We start from the raw sequence: 8,474 nt of genomic DNA, 5'->3' as shown, positions 1-8,474 counted from the left end.
GAGGGTGAGGAGCCGAAAGTTGAGTGACCAGGGTGGTTAGCAGACTCAGTAGTTGTGCGCCGGGTTTGAGTTCAAGGCTCCGAAGGGGCCTGGGGGGCGATGTCGTCTGCTTCCTGTCTTCGTGGTTTCTGGGGGTGCTTTTCGCTTGCGAGGTTTTTTGCGTTCCGTGGGAGACCGGTTTGCTCGGGCCTTTTGGCTTTGGGGGCGGAGTTTTTTACCTGTGGGCGAAACTTCCGACCGTTGCTGTTTGTAGCTCTTTCAGCACCACTTTTTGGCGACCAGATTTGCTGTTTATCAAAGATTTGCAGCAAGCTTTCGCCTTTCTGGATTCTTGGGTGTTTTGGCGCGGTTTGACCGGAAAAGTGTCTCTGTGAGGCCCTGAGCGCTGGGTGGCGGCACCAAGAAGTAATGATTTTGGTGGCGCTCCCAAGAGGCTCGTTTTCGCCGAGGACTGCATCTTGAAGCCAGCCAGCAGTTTTCTAATCTGGCGAATTTTATATGGCTTGTTTGGCTGCAGTCCCCTTCTTTCCTTTTTGTGTGGACACCCGACCCGCCGGCGATCAGCGTTGCCAACTGGATGTACGAGGGATTTTCCGGATGTCTGTAGTCATTTTTATGGCTTAGGTTGTTGGGGTCCTGGACGACGGTTGTGTCCACAAGCAGAGAGGCCGTTTTTGACGGAGTGGAGCTGGAGGTTGGCTTCGCTGCTTGTCCCCGCACATCTGACTCAGTCCAGTTCAGAGTCTGTGGCTTTGTTGAGAAGTGCATGGCTGCAGCTGTGTCGTCTGTTACGGAGATAAGCGTTGATAGCTCCACGTAGTTTGGGCGCTGTTTGCATGTGAGGTTTGCCTCCTCTAGGGCATCACTACCTTTGGTGGGCGAGAGGCCTGTGGTGGTCGAATAAAAACTGCTGTCCGGAGACGCAGCTGGTTTCGTCGGCCTGCTTTAGGGATCTCAAGGGGATATGACCACAATCGACTTGGTCATGAGTTTGGGATCGGCTGACTTGGTGCCCAGAGGAAGCCCGTTTCGTGCCTCCACCCCTGACCTGCTGTGACCAAGCTTTCGCGCGTCTAAAGGGCGATCCTCAGATAGACGCCTGATCTTTGGGTTGGCCTTTTGAATGCTGCCAGCCCGCTCCAAGATCTGTACGTCGGATGGGGAAGAAAGGGCGGCAAGAAGTCCAAGAGTTCGCTTGTTTCCCTCCTGGCGTAACCATTCTGCGTGGAGCGATTGGTCGGGCTTGGTGAGGACATAGCTAATGATTGATTGTGCCAGCTTCGCTGGAGTAATTTTTCCGGAGAATGACCCCCAGATCATCAATCTGTTTTCCCTTAGGCGCCTATCCACTAAAGACGCTGTGGCGGTCTTTATGGTCGCGTCAGAGAGTTGTATAACTTTCTTCGCAGCCAGAGGACGCGGTATGGATATCGCGGGGTACTCGTTCAGTGAAGAAGGTTCCTTGTCAACTTTCGTCAAAGTCGCTGCATTCTTAGTGTCTGAGTCCTCCAGTGCCTTTGAAAGACGTTCCAATTTCGCGTCGAGTATCCCGATCAAAGCGGAACACTGACATCGGTCTTTTTGAATCTGCAGTGGGGATTGAGTACCGTTTTGGTCGGTTGCGGTATGCATAGCACCCTTAAGGTAGAGGCAGCTGACGCATACAAACGGGTTAGGGGAGTTAGCTAGTCGACTTATCTGGTCGTCCTGTAAACCCGTGCATTTGAAGTGCCGCCAAGCCTTGCGGGTGTTGCATTGCATACCGCGTTTGACGTTCGACGGGCAGCCATTTCATCCACATTTGTTGTGGTCTATCAATGGCTGCAGAGGGCAATCGGTATAAATTGATGTCATGTTTCGGACTGTGTGCGCAAAATATCAAGGGTTATCTCTCAAATGTTTTGTTAGAGTAATAAACTTCAACAATTACTCGTGTGTACTCTGTGAATAGATTGAACAACGAAAAAATTCTTTCACAAATTTGCACGAGGGAAAAACGAAACCTATTTCGAACGTACCGCGCTTGTCTCCAGACTAACGCCGTGATGGTTTTCGCACGATATCCTTTGAAGAATAGGGTCCCTGTCGACGCGCAATCCACTGATGTTCTGTTTTCCTCCCGAATTTTCCGCAGTAGGGTCCTTATACTGTTAACCAGGATTTACCCCTGAAAGGTGGCGGGGTGTAGACCATCCAGACCGGGTGCCTTATCGTGTTGGAAGAGTGATATCAAACACTGGGTTCCCCCTGTTGATGACTGACTGTTGTCAATGTTCCGTTCCGGCACGTGGTGCAGACCTACCCCACCTCCTTGGCTTTCGCAGTTCATCAAGCTTCTGTCATTATTCAGCCTCGTGACTATCCGGTGCTTGAGGAATCTGCGTGTACCATATTGGTCACCCGTTGCTTGCAGGGAGATCTGATCTCACCGATGTTAAGTGTTGACTCAGTCGAATCGGATGTCTTGGATAGGCAATTCTGAAACCTGAAAGCATCATCGACAGCATGGCATCAGTGTTGAACACTGATTCTTTGCTGCTGTGCTATGTGTTCAGTTCATGGTTGTATATGGGCTGAGATAATGCTATGGTGCCCACAGCTAGACAGGAGGACGATTTGAGTCCTATGCCAAAGACTTTTGCTCAAAAGCCTGACCGCAAAACAGCGATGTTTGGCAGGGAATGCAAGTGCACTTAAATTTTTACAGAACAAATTGCCACACGTGTTCCAACCCCCAACCTGGAGGACTAGGAGACTGTTCGTTAGACCTTTTTCTATTGACCAACCTGTTATGAGAGACTGCGAGTGTCGTATGGGCACTCTCCAGTATAGCTCAATGGGTCGCGGAGGCAAAAACCGTCGCACCATGTTGGGGTCCAATCTCTTCTTACTGAAGGCATACCTTCCCTAATTCGCTTCCATTCAACTTCCACTCAGTTTTTTAGTTGGCGCGACTGTGTTTTCAGTAGCTTTCCAGCTCCATCAACTCGAGCTACTGAATGAAACTCGTCGAAGTTGATTAACGGAGTTGCTCTGTTTTGGCACACGTAGTGCTCATAGGAAGCGAAGTGATAGCCAGACCCACAATGGTGTCATCGATGCTGTCGGTAAACGGCATACTGTGACGCCTACATCAGCAGTTGGCATCACGATATCAGACTTTTGTGGTTTCCAATGTAGTTCGTGTAGGTAATGGTAAAATGTCTACCATTTTATTTGAACTACAAGAATTGTGTTTCTGTGCAACGGTGATAAACGGGGTATGCTTTTCTCCTCGCTGTTCATTAGTCTGATACGAGCGCGCTGGCATCACTGTACCAAGCCTACTGTCGGATGGAATTGACTCAAAACAATACCAGCACCTAGGCGTCCTAAATCGTGGGCACTGAGACCCCTTGAAAGTTCTATGCGGAACTTCGTGACAGAGCTTGAAGGAAAGACTAGACTGTACAGACTCAATAAATCATCTAGACGTGTCTCGGGAAAACATATATCAGTTTCAAGTGCAATCAAGGTTCTAACTAAACCGGCCTGCCGATTGCTTCGCAGTTGCGTAAGAAATGTGAAACATTCCAACTTAAAATGGGGCGCGATGCAAAAAACTTATAGTCTAGGTTCGTTCTGGAATACTTGTACGTGCGGCTTCGCAACTGATAGAATACGGGACCACAGCTATAAAAAGTGACAATTAGTCAGGTTATTTTTTGGTGCTTTGGAATTTGCATGAGACGAATATGTGCATATGTTTCGGAGCATAGTGCGAGAAGACATGCTGACCAGTGATGAAACATTAGTCGATGAGTTGTTTTGGTTTGATATACTACCCGGTTGTTCAGACCGAAAAACAAGAATTCCCTGGAGGGCTCTAGCTGGAACGGCTGAAGACCGTAAACCTCGGTTAGGATGGAGCTATTCAGGATGTCCGCCCATGCTGGTGGACACCAAAGCCGCCCGATCTGCACTTATACCTAGCTCCGGGGCAAACAGCTTTATATATCACTTGGACCGTTTGTTGACAGGCTGCTGACATCCCAATGAAACGCTCTGTCCAATGAATGACAATGGCGGAGCTATCACTACGCCATCCTTTGACCTTGCACGTCCACCAGCAGTGAGCTTACTTAATGGTCAGTTATGCAAACCCTATCGTAGTACCGTGTCTTGGTATCAGCGATTCTTTTAGGGACCAGCGGACCGAGCTAAAATTCACCGTACCATGGTAGCACTACCGATGGTTGTTCATGGTTGCTCTTTTGGCACAAGGGGTTTATTCACAGTCAACTTCTGACGGAGGTCATTCTCCTATACACAACCTATGGGCGCGCCCAGAGGCATCCTGCTCCCCTCATCCACCATAGTCACCGGAGTAGCCCATACCCGGGCTTTTAACCTACTGTAATAAAGCACTTTAGGGGTCGTAAAAATATTTGGCCTAAAATCTTTTGGGGCCACGGTGGGTAAACGAACACCCAGCAAACCAGCGCCTTTGCATGCATTGTCAAACTTACCGCGTGTAGACCACTCCTACTGGGTGTCCAAGTAAGCAGAGACATTTGTTATCACTGGTTTAAGATTATGGCACTCTCAGGAGGGCCATTGGTTTCTAGATCACCAAAAATGTGCAACTGCAAAAGTCTCTTTAGATCGTAGATTTTTTTCAGGGGGTTCTAGTCAGTCAAATACGTCCATCAGTCTGGAACTAGTATATGGGGCTCTTCCTGCTGTGAACTCAAATCGGCTATCCAGTTCTCGTCTAAGTTATCTGCTGCTACCACTACTACAGATAATAATCATTCATATGCAATACTTTTTTTATTTCTACCTTCCATGCCACCCAGAGGAAGCTCGACGGCTGAGCTACTACTAACTTGCCCAATCTAGACAGGAGCATTCGGGATGCCGGGATTTGGTTGGAACCAGGAACCTTCCGGTCAGTAACTTCGCACCTTTACTACTGAGGTCTCGAGCTCTTCCAGCTACTAGGTGATCAAAGAACGGTTCATAATGAGTGTGTTCACTGTCCGTGTCGAGGAGACTGGGAATTACGGTGGTGCGACGACTTGTATACCACCGTGACCCATTGAGCTATACTGGAGAGTGTCCGTACGGCACTCATCGAGTCTCTCATACCAGGTTGGTCAGTGGAGAGAGGTCTGACGAGCAGTCTCCTGGTCCTTCGGGTTGGGGATTGGAATACGTGTGGTGGTTTGTTCTGTATTTCCCACCAAACACCGCTGTCTTGCGGTCAGGCTTTTGTTGAGGACTATGATCACCCTTCTATCTAGATATGGGTGCCATGGCAGCATTCCAACCCACGTGCAACCATGAATTGCATGAATCAAAATAAACTCATACCACATCGGCACCACATTGCATGATGCCATCAGCCAGGTCGCTTTACTCGCTTCATACAACAAGGCGGGCAACTGAAAACGGGTCACTACGGACACCCTTCTTTTTTCACATACGTTTCCGTCCACCTCCCCTCTCCTTGTGGGCCCAGCAGTTAGGACCGATAACTACGTTCGTCGTGCGTCGGTTTTGCAGGGACCATCTATGCGTCATCCGGCACGGACATCCTCAAGCATCTCAAAATTCATCTTAACGCCTCGATGTCGAGTCTGTCTGGCCGCCTTCATTGTACTTCTGTAGCAAGCGAGACAACAAGCTACCCTTTCTTTTACGCCGGACTCCCTTGAAATTGATGTCTGCTGTGCCTCAGAAACAAGAATTCAAGATGCACACACAGTGGTAAGCTAACCGCCCCATCATTCTCCACTCGCTTCCGGTTGTGCACGTCTGGCGATCCGGAGGCTAATGTGGCAGGATGTTCAAAGGTTGATGTATTCCTAAGTCACCTAACAGAAGGATCTCTGCTTGACTGAATACCCGTTGAAAGGCGCTTGTGTGTGGTTCGTCTGATAATGTCTGTGAAGGAGTCTTCCAAGGGGGAACTTGGTCGTGTATGCTTACACCCCAACTGCTTATAGCTCTGGCACCATCAAAGACAAGTTTTACGATGCCCCGAGTGTCCTGTTGCGGCGAGCTAAAAGCTCTGGTACCGCTGTGGTTGCTGGAGATATGAATGTACAAGTAGGCAGATTTAGCGCATCCAAGATTCAGTTAGGAGTTCGACATGGATTGGACTCAGTACGTACGGACGGTGGTGAAAGATTGCTCCAGCTGTGTACTGACCACAAGCTCTTTCCGGTCGTTAATAATTCCCGAAATGGCCGAAGTCGTCTGGCCACATGATGTTCTCTAATGGCGTGCTGGTCACGAACTCAAATCCATCACGTTGCCATCAGTTACCCATGCCGCAAATAAATGGCTGACTGCCGGTCCTTTTGGGACACAGTGTGGATTTTGACCACGAACTCCTCCGGAGTTGCTTCTCCCTTCGCTTTCCAGGGCCGCATAACGTGGGAACTAATCGCCTAGCGACTGAGAGTGGCAGATCTGTATGTTAGACGAACATACCAAAATCGTCTTCCAAATGCTCCATAAAATGTGAATTCATACTGGGTTGAGATTGCCACCTCTGTGCAGTGCTAAGAGTGTGACTGTGGCACAGCACTACCAGACTCACCCAGGGATTGGATATCAGACCATACAGTGACATTGCTTAAATCTCCGAGAAATATCTCAGCCGGTCCCGAGCATAACTCGACGCGACGAATTATCAGAAGTCAAGTGAAAGTGAGCGTGCGAGCCGACCGTGAAGTCTGGCGGACACGGAATGCTGAGGAAATGGAAGAGGCCCAAACAGCAGGGTATGCCCGAAGATTATTTCAGTTGATCCGTGCGACCAGTCTCCGGGAGCCATCAAGAGTTGGAATAGAGGGACCATCTTGAGTCAAGAAGAAAGTCTCGATCGTTGGACCGAATACTCCGGTTATTGTGGCCATCAGTTGCAACCAATCTGCGGCTCACAGTTGATTTAGAATCCTGGACTATGAATGTGGAATCCCCTACGGCCTCGGAAGTTCATAACTGCAGATGTTCTCCTAAGCAACACCAAGCCTCTGGTCCGGATAATTTGCCCACCGCATTGTTCAAAGATGAGGATGAAGTCATTCAGCACTTGTCTGAACTTCTTTTCTGTATTTCGGAGAGGGGGACCGTCCCAGAGAGCTGACGAAAGTGGGTGATAGTGCCCATTTTCAAAAAAGGGGCTTGGAGTGCGGTAACCACAGGGGGCTCAGCTTGATCCCGGTTGTAGCGAGACTGCTCGCGTCACCTGTGCTTCGTCGAGTTATGGTGGCTCGCGAAGCACTGACTTGAGAGTAGCGAGCGGCGTTCCGGTCTGTTAAGGGTCGCGATGACCAAATATTGACACATCATCAGGTGCTAGAACGTCATTCTTGCAAACGGTCCACAATTTTAGTCTTTTTGAATTTCCGAGGTGCATTCGACTCGGCTGGCCTGTCTGTTCCCCTTAACATGATTGCCCATCAAGGAGTGCCTCGGAAGTTTGTAAACCTACTTAGTTCTTTGTGTCCTCAGACTTGCCGGCCTGTGAGAGTATGTGGTGAGCTCCCCGAAAAAAATCGTTCAGCTGTAGCACATTTTCAGTGCCTAACTGCCATGCCACCCAAAGGAAGCACGAGGACTGGGTTACTGCCAGGTTACCTAAGCCTAGACAGGGGAAGTTGGGAGGCAGGGGTCGGGTTCGAACCTTCCCGTCAGTAAATTCGCCCCCTAAACACCGAACCATCTCGCTCAGCTCCGCAAAAGCCTCCCTACATAGAGTCATGTTCGTCAGGACCACCTACTCTCCCCATTTCTACTTTTGTGCTTGATAGGACAGTGGAGGTCATCAAAACCCCGGTGTTTACATAACCCGTGATGAAAGCCTTGTTGATCTGGGTCGTTTTCGAAGAGGCGGAGGCGAAGGCGCAGGTGTTTTCGGATGAACAGACCGAACTATGCACAAAGTGTGAGGTCATGTCTATGGACATGCAGTCACTAAACATGCCACTTACAATCCAGGGGGAGACACTTGAAGTTGATAATGATCAGGATCACGATGACGATCATAATGCTGGTGATGATGTGCCAATCTCCCTCACATACTCCAAGTTCCATTTTCCTGTCGAGCCCCAATTTCTGTTGGCCCGAATATTTCTGGGGAATTCCCATCCTGCTGCTTTGGCCAGTTTCGTCTCAACGCTGGTATTTGTGTTTAAGGCAAACACCTTACTGTTGTACTTTACTCGTAACTTTGTTAAGCTTTCCAATTTCTGCCCGAATATTTCTGGGGAATTCCCATCCTGCTGCTTTGGCCAGTTTCGTCTCAACACTGGTATTTGTGTTTAAGGCAAACAAACAACTGTTGTACTTTACTCGTAACTTTGTTAAGCTTTGTGTCCTGGATTATTTGGCTACAGAGTATACATTGTTGTATATATATATATATATATATATATATATATATATATACACACACACAATACACTCTCTCTCCCCCACAA

Source organism: Opisthorchis viverrini (genome assembly GCF_000715545.1).
Source record: "Opisthorchis viverrini unplaced genomic scaffold opera_v5_132, whole genome shotgun sequence".
Lineage (NCBI taxonomy): Eukaryota > Metazoa > Platyhelminthes > Trematoda > Opisthorchiida > Opisthorchiidae > Opisthorchis > Opisthorchis viverrini.
This window is presented reverse-complemented; position numbering follows the sequence as displayed.